General features: G+C 38.6%; 1 protein-coding gene across 3 annotated transcripts in view; it reads right to left on the bottom strand.

The window, feature by feature from the left end:
- Positions 1 to 14976, bottom strand: part of ADD3 (adducin 3) — a 94253-nt gene that overhangs the window by 59988 nt on the left and 19289 nt on the right. For all 3 annotated transcript variants that reach the window (XM_069864215.1, XM_069864214.1, XM_069864216.1), the window contains exon 2: positions 2360 to 2404. The gene's annotated coding sequence lies outside the window, so the exon portion shown is untranslated. The remainder of the gene's footprint in view (positions 1 to 2359; positions 2405 to 14976) is intronic.

Here is a 14976-nt window from a genome sequence, read left to right as displayed (position 1 = left end):
CTTTCTGCTAGGGCACCCCTGAAATAAACGTTCCAAACAATGATGGTCCAAAGGCATTAAAGAAAAAAGTTACAGCTTAAACAGTGACACAGAGTATGAATAAAGAACCTCTTCCCATACGGAAAAGTTTTAAAAATTTGACATTACTTTGCAATATGCGTTAATCAGAAGGATGGTAGTGATTTCTGACTGTTTCAGATAGAAGAGAATCAAAATTCTTGGGACATATTACACAAAAGATTAATTGCAAAAAAGGAATAACGATCCTATAGTTTCTTTTAAAACTTAACTATTAACAGTGTTTTCTTAAATGGCTGGGAAAGTCTGCAGTTTGGAGCTAGCCACATGTTACTTATCAATGCTTCAAATGCAGGGTAAGAAAGGCCATGTCTGGTTCCTTTTGCAACAGGGAAAAATGTCTTTTGAAGTCTGAGGGACTGATGGGGGAGAAAGTGTCAGGGAAAGAATCTGACAGGTTTTGCACAGTGAGGAGCAAAAAAAGTCTAGAGTAAAATCTCTTGTCTAAATTGGGCAAAGACACAGAAACCTCTCCTTGAGCACTGGAGACGCCAGATAAAAAGTCTGAGACTCCCTTGTATCTTTTTTCCAACCACGTGAATTCTTTTTTTACGCTTTTAGCCAGCTTCCCATCTTACCAGGAGCCTGCAGAAAAGGGCAGATCAGCACTGAAGAGAACACAGCCACACTAGGGCTCTATGTACAGCGGACAGTCTCACAAGCTCGCAGGAAAACAACTAGTATTTTAAGCATCCCAAGAAACCCATTCTTGAAATGAAAGGCATTATCAATGAACACAGCACTGTTTTACTCTAGTACAGTGTTTTCCTTCTATATTTTCAATTCTATGCAAATAACTAACCTGAGAAGTTCCGCATTGCCTGCAATGTAAGTACCTACTAGCAGGTCAAGAACTATACATATTTCATTTTTACCAACACTGTAGCTTGCCCTGCCCTTTCTTTTACATTCCCACATTCTTGAAGACACCAACCAAAAAGAAAACACCCATTATTTTTGGTCCTCAATCACAAAGATACTGCTTGATACAACCAGTCTCTAAACGCTGTATTAAAAGTAAAAACTTGAGATTAATTCTATATAAACTATACTCTTACCTGTAGCCAACTGCTTTTTGCACATGTTGCATGAGCAACTTACACAGCTAAAAATATGCAAACTTAGTATTAACTTGACAGGGCAGAAAGCTCCAGAGTTCACATCAACACCCCCAAGCAACAATTTAATGCACTCTTAGTGGAAGAAGGCAGCTCAGAACTATTCAATTTGAAGTGCACAGAAACATGAAGCAAACTTTTATTAATAAAAGCCACTGTCTTTACATTTTGACCAAGTGATAATGTTTTGACTGCTTCCTTGCTAGCTTCTGCCTCATAGCGTTGCATTTGCAAGGCACGAATAGGATTTCACATGTAAAATTCATGGCAAACAACAGAGAAAAATTTTCTCCAACTCAAGAAAATTCCCTCAAAAGAATCCCAGCCAGGTGTTTGCAACAAGATTATTTTAACATGGTCTTTTTAGTTACCTAACAGCCTAACAGCCAGGAAAGCATAAGTTGTAACACTTCATCTTACTTTAATCAAGGACTGGAAGCTGTAGAAAATGTGAGTAGAAAAGAAAAAATACTTCAGATAAGAGAGATTAGGCACTAGGATCCCTAAAAGTCTGCACTGCAAGAATGTTTGCTGCCTATTATTATAAAAATGAAGGCAAGGTATAACACAGTAATACTTGTAAGACATAGCAGACAGAAGTGTCTGTCAAAGGTATGAAAAACAGTTCCTCACTTGTAAAAAAATAGGTTACTGCTCATGTTTTGTTGTCTTCATACTCCTCCTTTTGCTTGTTTAGGAACTGTACACATAAGGGTTAAAGTAACATGCTTAAGACTGCTAATTACTGCAGCCAATGCCAAAGCTGCAAGCAACTCATTCATTTATCATTGATGATTCTTATCATCAGCCGATCAGTGCACCTGGTTGCACAAATAGGTCATGTCCACCTTACTGTGGCTGGAACTCCTCAATAATCTTATAGATAAGAAGGTCCATTACATGTGTAAAGCAAATATTATGCAGCGTTGTTCAAACTCTTGCACACACACCAAAGCAAAGGTACAATTTTATCCCACTAAAGTATTTTGCTCAACATTAACGAATTTAAAGTTATTGTGGGTTTTTTTTCCTCTGGTTTTAAATAAAACCACTATAAAGTGACAGCTTGCTGATCCATTTCCCCTCCTTCCCCTTAAAATCATGACACTAAGTGATGAGCAAGAACACAGGCAAGAATTCAAGCAGTAAAATATTTTAAGTACCTTGATTTTTTCCACAGCTCTCCTTGCTCCAGTAATGTAGTTGACCTGTAAAACAGAAGAGAGATTACTGACTCCTGGTAGGCTTTTCAGCATTACTGGAATATATCGTACACTTAAGAAACTATTAACACATCATCTAGTTTCTTCAACTCTTTTTCAGAGTATTTAATTGAATTACATTTTACTTCATTATCATATAACGCCTCAAAGGGAAGTCTCATTTAAGACATCCTAGTGGGGAATTTCACCATTTCGCCTCATGCATAGTGGGCTACAAATCAGAAAGCAAAATCCAGTGTACCTGCTGCATTTTAAAAGCGGAGCATAACAGCCACAATCCACAATTCCTCTCCTAGCCCAGCAGCAGCTGAGTTCCAGAGCAGCCACGATGCTGTCAGGCAGGCTCCGGTTTGGTGGGGAGCCGGGAAAAGGAACACAAAGCTGCTCTTTGAAGGTTGACAACTGCTGGCGCACAAAGTTCATAAGGAAACAACTGCCTCGCTCTGACCGTTTCCCACCACTGAGCAGCTATGGTTTTTCCTCTTCCTTCATCTTCTAACATGAAAGTAAAGTAAGTAAATAAAATAGTAATTGTTTACTTCTACCATCTTTTGTCTTCTCAGTCTTTGAGCACAAGTTATCTTCAATCAAACCTGACAAATCTGTTTCCACCACCTTCCCTTTTCCCTCAACCACTCCCCCAAGGAAAAGCAGTTATTTCCTTGGGGACAGAGACCAGACTCCTTTATTTCATACAGGCACACAAAGCTTATGCTACATTTTTCTAAGAGCTATACATTGAGAATTAGACATTTAACATATCATGAAAACACTAAGCTCAGGCTACCATCAGACACAGGCACTACTCCTCGTGAACCTGTTAACCCATTTTTTACTCAACAGGTTCCAGTAGCCTCTTTCAACCATTACCAGTCTTATTTTGTTACTCTTTCATGACTTCATTATAGTTCCCTCAAGTATTACTGTTTAGGTCTTCTCAGTACATTGTTTTACAAACACTTCACCAGTTTCAACTTTTCAGCAGGCTGGCTATCCCATTCCCCATCATGGCTAAAGGCTGGATTATTCAATGAATTTCAGTGGTAAAGAATTGACTTCCAAAAAACCAGCACACACAAAAAGAAGGCAAGTAGATTATACCAAATTTATGCAAGACATTCTTGTCACAAGATACGGTGAAGCAAAAATCAAAACCTTCATGAGAATCATGGTTAAAATAAGATGCTATTGCACGTATGCTCAAATTGCCTATTTTCCCTGAATCGCTTTTTTAGAGGTCAGTTCCTTGCTCACTTGAAAACTAAATGTTGCCATAAATACGACTTTCTTTTCAGCAAGTTCATATTTAGGAATGAATAATACATTTATACTCAGTATTAACAAAGGTAAGTAGCTACAAATCTATTTCATCTACCTTTAGGTCTGACAGGAATACAGATTAAGAGGACAGAATCAGGCCTTCCCAGGTCCTCTGCGTGGAGCTTGGGCATATTTGCTTATTTTGCTGTGTGGCCAACTACTCCCTGCAATAGCACACAAATCAATGGCAGCGACCAGCAAAAGAGAAAGAACTATATTGGCATCAAAATGCCTTGTTAGAGCAGGAGCCCTCTACAGCATCAGGAATTTAAACACTTCAACATGACTGTTTATTCTTGGCATGAGTACAGTTTATTTTTCATCTGCTTCACGCTGCTAGAGATAAGGGAATGCTATTTCTACGCAAGTTCCCAATACATTATTTTAAGCACAGCCGTCACCTGCAAGAAAAGATTCCCCTCGCGCAGGCTAGCAGCTGCTGTTTCTAGAGGGCACTAGCAGACCACTCTCAGGCTTGAAAATATATTCTTCTTCCCAGTTTGTCAGCTCTGGGCCCAAAAGCATTGCTGGCAGAATGCAGAGGTGCTCACAACACCACGTATCCTCCCCCCTAAGTGGCACCGTGCCCCTCACTCCCACGTGGGCCAGGGTAGCCTCACACACTGACCATCAGCTGTCTCGGCTATAACTACCTGAAAGGAGGTTGTAGAGAGGAGGGTGCTGGCCTCTTCTCCCAAGTGACAGGGGACAGGACAAGAGGGAATGGCCTCAAGCTCCACCAGGGGAGGTGCAGGCTGGACATTAGGAAAAAATTCTTCACAGAAAGGGTCATTGGGTACTGGAACAGGCTGCCCAGGGAGGTGGTTGATTCACCTTCCCTGGAGGTGTTTAAGGCATGGGTGGATGAGGTGCTAAGGGGCATTGTTTAGTGTTTGATAGGAATGGTTGGACTCTATGATCCGGTGGGTTTCTTCCAACCTGGTTATTCTATGATTCTATGGCTGTGCCCACACAGCTCTCAGAAAAATGGAGACAGTGAAGGAAACAGCCGTCAGGAGTCCTGACACTCTGAACAACGTATATTTTAGAGCAGATTTATTTCCTGCCGTTGTCACAAACTCTGTGCTACAGTCACTTTCTTCTTCTTTATATCCTTTCTCCTCACTACCACTTAATGCTTTTCCACAAGCTCTTCTTCCCTCCTGAATTTAAAATTCTCATTATCAAAACAGGAAATTAGGAAGAGATGGATTTTAACTCAAGACATGACAGCAGGAAGACAAATATTGAATATGAGCGGCTTCAAAAAAAAAAAAGTGGAATACATCTGAATTATTGCATATGTCAAAAATCAGACATTACACAAATCCTAACAGGATATTGAAATGTGAATACTAATTAAATGTTAAATGAGGGCTTTGGCCTGTAGAACAAAAGGATTTGTGTGTCAGAGATACTGCTTCTCTTCTTGAGAATTAAACTGCAAAACCCACTTGGTTATTTGAGAGCTCTCTCTCCCCTGCTCAGAGAAGCAACATTTTAGAACTGCATGCAGAAACTACGGGTAATAACAATGATGGTCAGTCGTGGAACTGATGGGATATCCCAAAGAAACGCTCCCTAGCATGAAAATATAATCTTCCGCTACACATGTTATAATGACTGACCACTGTATATTAGAAAGGTAAATTTCTCTTTTGAATCCAAACCTTGGGTATAAAAAGCAAAGCCCTAGTAAATATTTAAAAGAATTTTGAGTTCCAAACTGAAGAGTTGGCAACTAATTTCTTTTCTCAACAAACAAAACCATCAAAAGATTGTGCAACTCTAAGAGCCCTTAAGGAAACAATTGGGAATTTTTCATAACATGGTATTTCCTTATACCACTGACCACAGGAATGCAAACAGTTCCACCAAACAGAGATTTCTTCATTGGAAACAACTGACAATCTAACCGTGTTTCCATCTTTTCCAGTCTCAGTGCTCAGCATACAAAACAGATGATATAATAGGATACAGGCATGTTGTACCAGGGCCCCACAAGATATCTTTACTAAGACTCAGCACCTGAAAGGCTTTACAAGAATGTTTCCTGAGGGTTAGAGGGAGAGACAAAGAACTTATGTTTAATTATCAAGCATCTTTGTCTAATCAAAATTTATTTTTCTACTGCAATTTCTACTTACTTGTTGGATTTTCCCAAAATACTGCTAGTATCCCTCTCAACAAGAAACAGACCCCGAGCCCCAACCATAAACTCTGAGTCCTGCAGCATTCCCTAAGAGTAAAAGAGGCAATGCTAGCAAGAAGCACTCACACCAAAACATCGCTTGTTACTCAACTTTACAAGTGGAATAAAAAGCAGTACTACTGGTAGTACATCCCCTGCACTTTATAAAATATCTGCCATGTTAATCTAAAGAATAATTTCCTCACCAACTTCTCCATTTGGGATTATTATTTGAGCAATGCCAACTGACACAATAAATCCTCCCAAATGAAGCTAGAAACATCTGCATATTGGTATGTGCAGTAGAACTCTTAATACTCATGGTCTACTACCCTTCAGACCTTGCATGAGGAGACCAAGTACGAGAGATATCCCAAGGAAAAGGCAAGACAGGCCTTATAAAAGGCCCCTTCCAAGCCAAAACATTCTATAATTCTATAAAGGGCTTAATTTTCTTGACACCTAATTAACAAGCCACTATCATGGAGAAAGCTATTTACTCTCTGTGCCCAACTTGATGTTGCAAAGAGAATTAAAAAAAAAAAAATGATGACATGAACATCAGCAACGGTAAAAACAGAGAGCATCACCAGGATTCAGGAAGGCATCAGGAAAGCTACAAGGTACTAATCATCTGCACCCTGACAAATATCTGTCATTGCAAATTTGCAACTCAATTAAGTCAATATTTTAACCAGGGCTACAATGTACTTAATTCTCTCCACTGCAGCTGAGGAGAAGTAAAGGGAACAATTCGTAAGAACAGGACAAAACTGAAATGTGCTACAAAGAGACCTAATTGTTTTCAGAAGACAAAACCAAAACAAACAAAACCCACGAAAGACAAAGTCTAACAAGTCAGGAATTTTGGATGGTAGAGAAGACATACAAATGCCTTAACTTCGGATAGAGATGTTAAAAGACTTGCCTTGTGTGGGAGGTTATTTACAACAGGGATTATTACCCTGGTAGTCAAGGAAACCACTCTTACAATTACAAGGTTTCAAATTCTGGAATTCCCCATTTAGTGGGATCTTTCTGTGTTCCCTTCACACTCTTCAAAAACGAGAATGGGAAGTGGCTTTGCTGTCCCACGTGCGTACAAACAGGACCACAAAGCTTTGACAACAAACTCATCTCAATGGCATTGCGGAGGAAGAGGTCACCATCATAAATGAAACATGTCTACACTACTGCTGTTCATCTTCTGAGATGATAAATGATAAAATAGCTATTACAAGATTCCCATAATATTTTCACATACAACACCATTTACCAGGAGTCACTGAACAGGAAGCTAAAAATTTCAAGTGAGGCTTTATTCAAACCCTCAAAGCGCTGGCCTTTCATCACAGCACACTCTTGGGCTTGGAAAATTCAACTTTTCTAAAAAGTTCCAAACATTTGAACCCTCTCCTCCTTTTCACATGATGCTGAACTGATCTAAACAAATTGCACAAAGAAGCAGATTGGTTTAATTACAAACAGTACAGCAAAATGTATTTGTACAGTTCTTATCTTAACCAGATAACAAAAAAACCCACATCAATCTCAGTCTGTGCTGAGATTTAGTAGAATACTCAACAATTACTTTCAGTTTTATTATGGGCCGTGTCCTAGAGAAAAAAATGCATCAAAAGCTTTTCAATTTAATCTTAATGCTGATGCCAGAGAGATCTACTCAAACTCTGCAGACTATAAAGCAAGGCAGTAGTTAGAGCACACCACATATTTCCACAATTAGAAATATAGAAACATAGAAATATCAAGCTATGCCAGCAACGATTTGCTGGTTTTCATTAAAATGCACAGTTCTTTTTATTTTTTTTCCTACAGTCGCTATACCCAGATGCACGTTCAGAAGGGCAAGAAACTACTGGGCAGTGTCTGTGTAACATTCATACTCAAGCTGAACCAGCACTATAATCAGTGGAAGCTTTGATGTTGATAAGGCAGCATAGATCGATTTTTAAAAAGTTACAAATTAAAGCTATTTAAGAATATCTGAAAAGCTTCAGTTATGACTTCAAGCTGACATGAATACATGAGAAAATGAAGACAGGAATTCACAATTACATTATGGTTTATAGTTTATAAAAGTACTTGTTATTCCATTTTACCTTTGTCATCTGATAAAGCCTGCTACTAAAGCCTCAACGCTCAGCAATTCAGTGTTGAATATAGCTGCTGTCTGGTATCTTCTCTAATTACTGTTTCTCAGCAAGACTATAAAATACTCTATCTAAAACTACGTACTGCATCATTAAATTTCCAGATAAGTATAGTCCAAGCAGTGGGAAAAGGCAGTTTCAGAAATCATCTGAATGGCCTTTAGGATCCAGATGTTGAGTACAACTCTGCAACATGCACCCTAACTGGCCTCGGGAAAATAATTTCAGCACTACACAGTTCTGCTCCCCTTGCTTCCTTAAAATAAGGTGAAGTCCCAGCATTAGTCACACTGTACTCATTCATATTTGTTAACACATCAGATCTCAACACAAACTAATTTCTTCCAGTATTAGTTTATGGATAAAGCCATAGCTGGATTCATGACATCACTATTGCTGCAAAACTAATAATGAACAGTGCACAAACAGATCTTTAAGATTTTTTCCTCTACCAATTACCAAACCTCTTATTTATTGACAGAAATTATGTTTGGAAGTTAAGATTATGATTTGTTTACAAACTGACTAACTCCACTGGTGAAAGAAAGCCAGACTTCTATCAATATTCTCCCTGCTTTATTCTGATATTATAAACAGAAACTTCGCTTATTCATATTCTTTAACTTAATCACTATCATGAGAGGCTAAATCCAGCCCCTAGACATGAGAAATAATAGAATCTCACTATATGTTTGGGTTTTTTTAAACTCTATATCTATCTGTCTCACTTCTTCACTTCTGACTTCTGCGAAGCTTAACTCATCCAACCTACACCCCAACCCCTGGGAGCATCTTGTACTTTCCAGGCATCTGGACTGTATTTATTTCACTGAGAAGAAACTTAAATTCGTTCATGAAGAAAGAAAATCCTCTTAGCATCCTCTGTCCCGTCTGTATAGTTATTTTCCAAGTTCTTATTTTCTCAAAAATAAATTATTGTGCCCTCTGTGGAGCTTGCACAGTTTTCTTTCTGACCTCTACTGGGGTCATAACTTCTTCATTTCCTATTCTCTAGTGTGGCTTCTTTACTTCTAAAATAGTGAAGTAACTATTTTTCCCCTCATTTTTCAACTTCTCTTCACAAAAGGCTTTACAAACAGCATGACAGTTCATGTACTATGGATTAGGACAGTAGCAATTTTATCGAAGTGTTTATTTAGACAGTAAAAGTGTAAGTTTTGCAAATGAAATGAGGTATTGACAAGCTAAGATCAGAGACAAATGTTAAAAGCAAAACAGACAAACATCTATGTTTGAAATCATGCTCATTTTGACAGTGTCCCTCCCTCTCACTTGCAGCTCACTGCTAGCACAGGACTGTTCTATCTCTGTTCCTCCAGATTTCATGAGAATCTCCATGCTGAGATTCCCTCCCAACACCCCAGATACAAGGAAGACTCGCAGAAAAAGTGCAAACTGCAGAAGAGAAGAAACTGCCTTAAACCAGTTTTTACTTTCAACAACATATTGTTAAACCCCACCTCCTTTTTATCTGAGCTGCTGTATAATGTTTCCCTTTAAGTTAATTTTATAGCCCTATGTTGTAAGGCAGACTATCTCTTTCGATCAAAGGTGGTCAACTATACCTTATCATTAAAAGCTATTTTGCAGCTTTATTGTACTCCACTTGACACGCACCAGAAATCCGCATCAAGTTTCAGTGGAAGCCAGATTGGCCCCTTTGTTACATAGAAAATTAATTAAAGCAATGAGCAATGCCTGACATACAGTTAACTTTTTAATTAGGAATTGAAGGTTCCTGATACTTTGCAATGCTTGACCCAAACATCTATTTAATTTCAAAATTTAATTCAATTTAATGAGCCAATTTAATATCTATGATAAAGCGAAAATACCAAAGTAGAAGTACATAGTAGCATAGAAAACAGGCACCAGACGAAAAATACCTTTCTATAGGGATAATTGCTTAAAGAGAACTACTTGCTGTTGTTTATTTTCAGGTTGAAGTTCTGAATTTAATTCAAAGAACCAACCCTTCAGAGGCACAATGATTTTTAATGACCACATTGAGTATCTTCTTTTTTCAACAATTCTTCTGGAATACCAAGAAGTACAAGCTTAATCAGAGACTCAGGGGGCTGCATACCGCAATCACAGAAAATTCAATAGAGTAGGTAGTAACAGCACAGAGATAACCATGAATTAAAAAGTCTAATTGAACATGCCTAGGTGAAAAAAATAACTATAGAAATAACTCATCCAAGTACCACCACATATATTATAGAAGAATGCAAAATAGATTTTGCATAAAGCCCTGGGGCCACACAAATACTTGGACCGGAATAATTAAGAGGACAAAGCTGGGGCAGAAACACCTGCCAACGTTTATCTCTTCCACAACTATGAAATGGGACTTAATGCAACATTAAAGAAAGCAAACAGTAGTTGCCAGTTTCTAGACTGATTCAACATTATCCCTTCCCAGTTTTTTGCCTGCTCATCTCCAAAACCCACAAAGGACTATCAGAATAAATAAACATTTTGTCATTAAAATTAGCGTAAGTATAGTGAAGATACAACATATCTCTGCTTCAGGGAGGCACTGCCAGATTATTTATCAGAAACAAAACCCCAGGAAACACGTTACCAGTTGAGCAAAACTCCACCAGCAAGGAGGGGCTTTTTTCCGCCTCTTATGTGATTTCAAGCTGTTCAAATTTTCCCCCAGAATTCATAATGGTTTTTTTCTTTCAGAAGTGAATACACAGGCAATAATCAATTAGGCAACTGAACATCCTTTTCTTGAGACACAAGCTGAACGTTTTATGCAAGCTACTAAAAATAAGTTCTGCTTCCAGCAATGAGAAACTCCTCGCAGCTTAATCAAAGGAATAACTATCACAGCCTAATGGGCTCTGTTCTCTAGAACAACCGAACTGGAGAACGGGAGTTTCACTGCAGAGAAAAGAAAATTCTGCAAAGAAACGAGGACTGACATATTTGTACTTACCGTGCATCAATTCGATTCTACACATTCTAACAGAGAGAATGTAAAGCTACTTGATTCTCAGTCCACAGTCAAGGTATGAAATTAGTTTCTAAGGAAACAGAGCAGCATTCAAGAGGAACAAAATTTCTGGGTTTGTGCTGCTTTTGCAGCTGATGCTGTTTGCTACAGAAGGCACATGAAGCAAAATCCCACCAAGCTGATTAAGGAATTGAATCTTTAGCATCCTGAACTAACAATTTAACCAGCAACCTCAATGGCGAGGCACACCCCTCTATTCAGGGGGGGAGGGCACAAGTGTAAGCAGGATACATATGCTCTCACCACCACTACCAGCCTACTTCTCTCAACAACAGTGCAGGAACATTACAAATAACCTATCCTACAATCGCACTTAATTAAGTGCAATTTGCACTTAACATAGCTTGCTCATTCATGCATGCTGCTGTTCCCCTATGACATTTTCAAAATCTGACTGCCTACACCTCGTGCTGAGGAAGCAAACATTTGTTTCATTCCGAGAACTCAAAGGAGGCAGGTAAGTTGTACATATTTTCAAGATTTTCCACACCATGACCCCCAAGTAGGTTTCCCTGCTATGATGAGTGCTGGACTTCAGAGAGGGTCCCCCAAGCCTCCCCATCAATGGAGTTGCTGACATAGGGCTGCTTCGTATGCTCTTCCCAACCAGTGCTGCACCACACCAGCAGGGATCACTCAGGATGCAGACAGACCCAAAGAGGAGTTTCCCTGGTGTAGCTGCCCAAGATTAGTTCCTCCAGGCCAAAATAATAAGAATTCTTTGGAGAATTTAAAACCTCAGAAGTACGTGGTTCACTTCCGAAACTCTGAAATGAAACATTCCTTCTACCAACCAGCCACATAACACACTGCCTGGCAATGACGGTTGCACGCATGCACGTATCTGCAAGAGGCAAAACAAGTCTTGTTAGCCATCATTCTCATAGAATCAGTTTCTCTCTGGGTACACACAGGGTTTTAAAGAAAAAAAAAATGTTACCTTAAATTCATATTTCCAAATAAATCTCTTTTACATTCAGTAAAAGCTGGACCATGAACTGAGATAAAATCTTTCTAAAGCAGTTTCAATACAGGTGTTCAAATCAGGCTAATTTCAGCTCCAGAGAGCATGCTCCTTAGTTTGCGTAACTGCTCCCTTGGCTTGGGCAGGAACTACTCTTTATGCACAGCTGCCTGCTTTTCAACAGCAGAACAACAACGCACCTCGAAACATCAGTGTTAAGAACCTACTTCCAAAAGCGTTTGCCCAAAGGCAACAATCCAGGCCTGAAATCCCAAATACGTTACCACAGGCCAGGATATTGCACTACTATGCTATTCCCCTGCAGGCTGCACATCAATGCTCATCTCTTTCAATAGAACCTAATTTTGGCACAAAAGCTTCAGCATAAATCCTTCTCACCAACCGCCCAAATTAATTATGCAAATGCTGTATGAAAGTGCATAGACCACTATTACTTCCAATTTTTAAAACCCTGCACTGATTCTCTGAAAGGAAAAGAAAGAAAATGCCTAATTATACACATTGAATAATCCCGATAATGGCCTGTCACATGCATCACTCTGAATGCCGATCAGAATGGTTTTAGCTGTAAACACAATATGGAAACATCAAATAACTTTGATCTCATCTTTGGCAAGAACAAGCTTCTTCAAGATACCGTTCTGTATTCAAAGGGATGTATATATTTAGCATTTCTTTTCCTGTTGAGTTTCAAAGCCCTTCCTTACAAAATCTACCCTATAAGATATTCGAATAGAGATGAATAATCATATTTCCCCAAACAGAAGAATGCTGCTGCTCATTGCCTTCCTAAAACACTAGCAGCAACAATACTTTGTTTACTACATTACTGTCGTTCAAACAAAGCATGCTATAAAGCCAGATTTCAGCGAAACATGTTTTAACACATTTCAAGGCAATGTTATTAAGGGGAGATTATGCTTTTAATGAAACAGTTCCACAACTCAAGAAAGTTCAGCTATGAGTTAGAAAAGAACAAATACAGAATTTCAGTTGCTACATGATGACAGTAGCTACTTCAGGTATAAATGTCTATCTGTTGTATGGCCCAGTAATATTTGCTTCCCCAGTCCCCCAGCTTTGTGTTTTATGTGTAAGTGGCAATCTACTAAATTTCATGTTAAGATTATATTAGTTTTAAGGTATGAAGAAATTCCATAAAAACAACAATACAGGAAAATAAATGTCCAACTTCTTAACTGACAGGTAACTGGGGAGGATTTAGGGATCAGACCAATACTGCTGCTGCACAGTTTTGCCTTATTAGATTGCAGTGTTGAGACAAAAGACAGATCCTGTTAGATATTGCTGCAGTAGCTACTATAACGAAGTTTACTAATACGATTCTTGTTTGTCATTTACCATAGAGATTCCAGTTTTCCAAAGAGGAAAATTAAAATCCAGGACCATTAAAACTATATATAAGTGTCACAGTCATTTTACTGAAGATGTAAACAAGAACGCTATCCAAGTTTACTTACACTCAGAAGACAAATCCCTACTTAGATGAGTGCTTGGACCATGCGAAGCTTCAGAAGATCGCTCAATTACTTGAAATTATTTTGCCTCCAAATGCAAAAGGAAAATTTAACATTTTGGCTCTGGAAAAGACTCCATTTCATAACAAACAGGTCAAGCTTTCTCAAAATTAGAAGTTTCAGGGTATAAGAACATGACCAGTTAACCTTTCTTTCCCCTTCAAAAATCAAGGGATCTTTTCCTTTTTCTAAGTTGGGACAGATCATTATTTGCAGCTTAGACAGACTACTTCCACAGGCTCCTCCAGCACACTTCTACCCAAAGGGCTTTCCTAGAAGATTGTTTTTCCACCTTCAAAACTAGAAGTTGAAATTATACTCCTATGTACAGTTAGAAGAGTACAAATGTAAATTATTACTATGCTAAAAGGATGGTATTTAGTTTTATGCATTCCTCTCTCAAGAAAGGATGGATGAGACCTCATTTGGTTTCGCTTTCCCCCTACCAGCTCTCGCAAAGCTAAATAAACTATGCTATCTGCCTCTTCACCTCTCAGTAGCTGCTCTTTTAATAAGATCCTCAGCTTTGGGTAAGGGCATTTATTGTTCACACTTTGATCCCTTCAACAAAAAAAAAAATACTTTACAGGAAAAAAAAAACATGCACTGATCAAAGAGAGCACTACACAAAGTGATGCAAAGCTGCACGAGACGCATGTTGAAGGCCAGCAGAATTGGTCCAAGTCCAGCTCTAAAAATACAATAGTACTACAGCAGTGCAAGTTTTCCTGAGTATGCGCACATCAGGTAATTCTTGCACATTCCTACTGATCTTCAACATATTTGCTTCCACTGCTAAAACTGCTAAACTCAAGAACCAAAATGACACTTTCACATCCTGCTTGGACAACACTGCCATGTTGGTGACTTGCACATCAAATTCAGCTAGGAAAAAAAAGCAAAACTAGGATAGAATTAACTGACATCTTTAACTTGAGTCCAGGTGTTGAATGTTTTAATGATTCAAGTCTAATCTTGAGGTTTTAGCTAAGCTTTCCTTTTTACCCTTTTACAGTAATATTTCCCTATTCAGGTCGGGTTTAGAAATGTAAATGGAGACTTGTTACCTAGTTAAACAGAAATCCTATTGAGTGTAACATTTTATTAAGTCAAGACACTACTTAACACACCATCCATGTTCTCCCCTCCCTGTATTCTCAGCCATCCACTCCTTCCTCATTTACCATTCCATTCAACAAGCTGTTATTTCTTGTTCCATATCTGTTCGGCAAAATGCCAAACTTTAGGATTTTCTATGAAAACTGCTTGACAAATACCTTAGGAATTGCAAATTGTAATACCA

Source organism: Phaenicophaeus curvirostris, chromosome 9, assembly GCF_032191515.1.
Source record: "Phaenicophaeus curvirostris isolate KB17595 chromosome 9, BPBGC_Pcur_1.0, whole genome shotgun sequence".
In the NCBI taxonomy this organism is placed as follows: Eukaryota; Metazoa; Chordata; class Aves; order Cuculiformes; family Cuculidae; genus Phaenicophaeus; species Phaenicophaeus curvirostris.
Note: the sequence above shows the minus strand (reverse complement) of the source record. Positions and strands in the feature narration are given on the sequence as shown.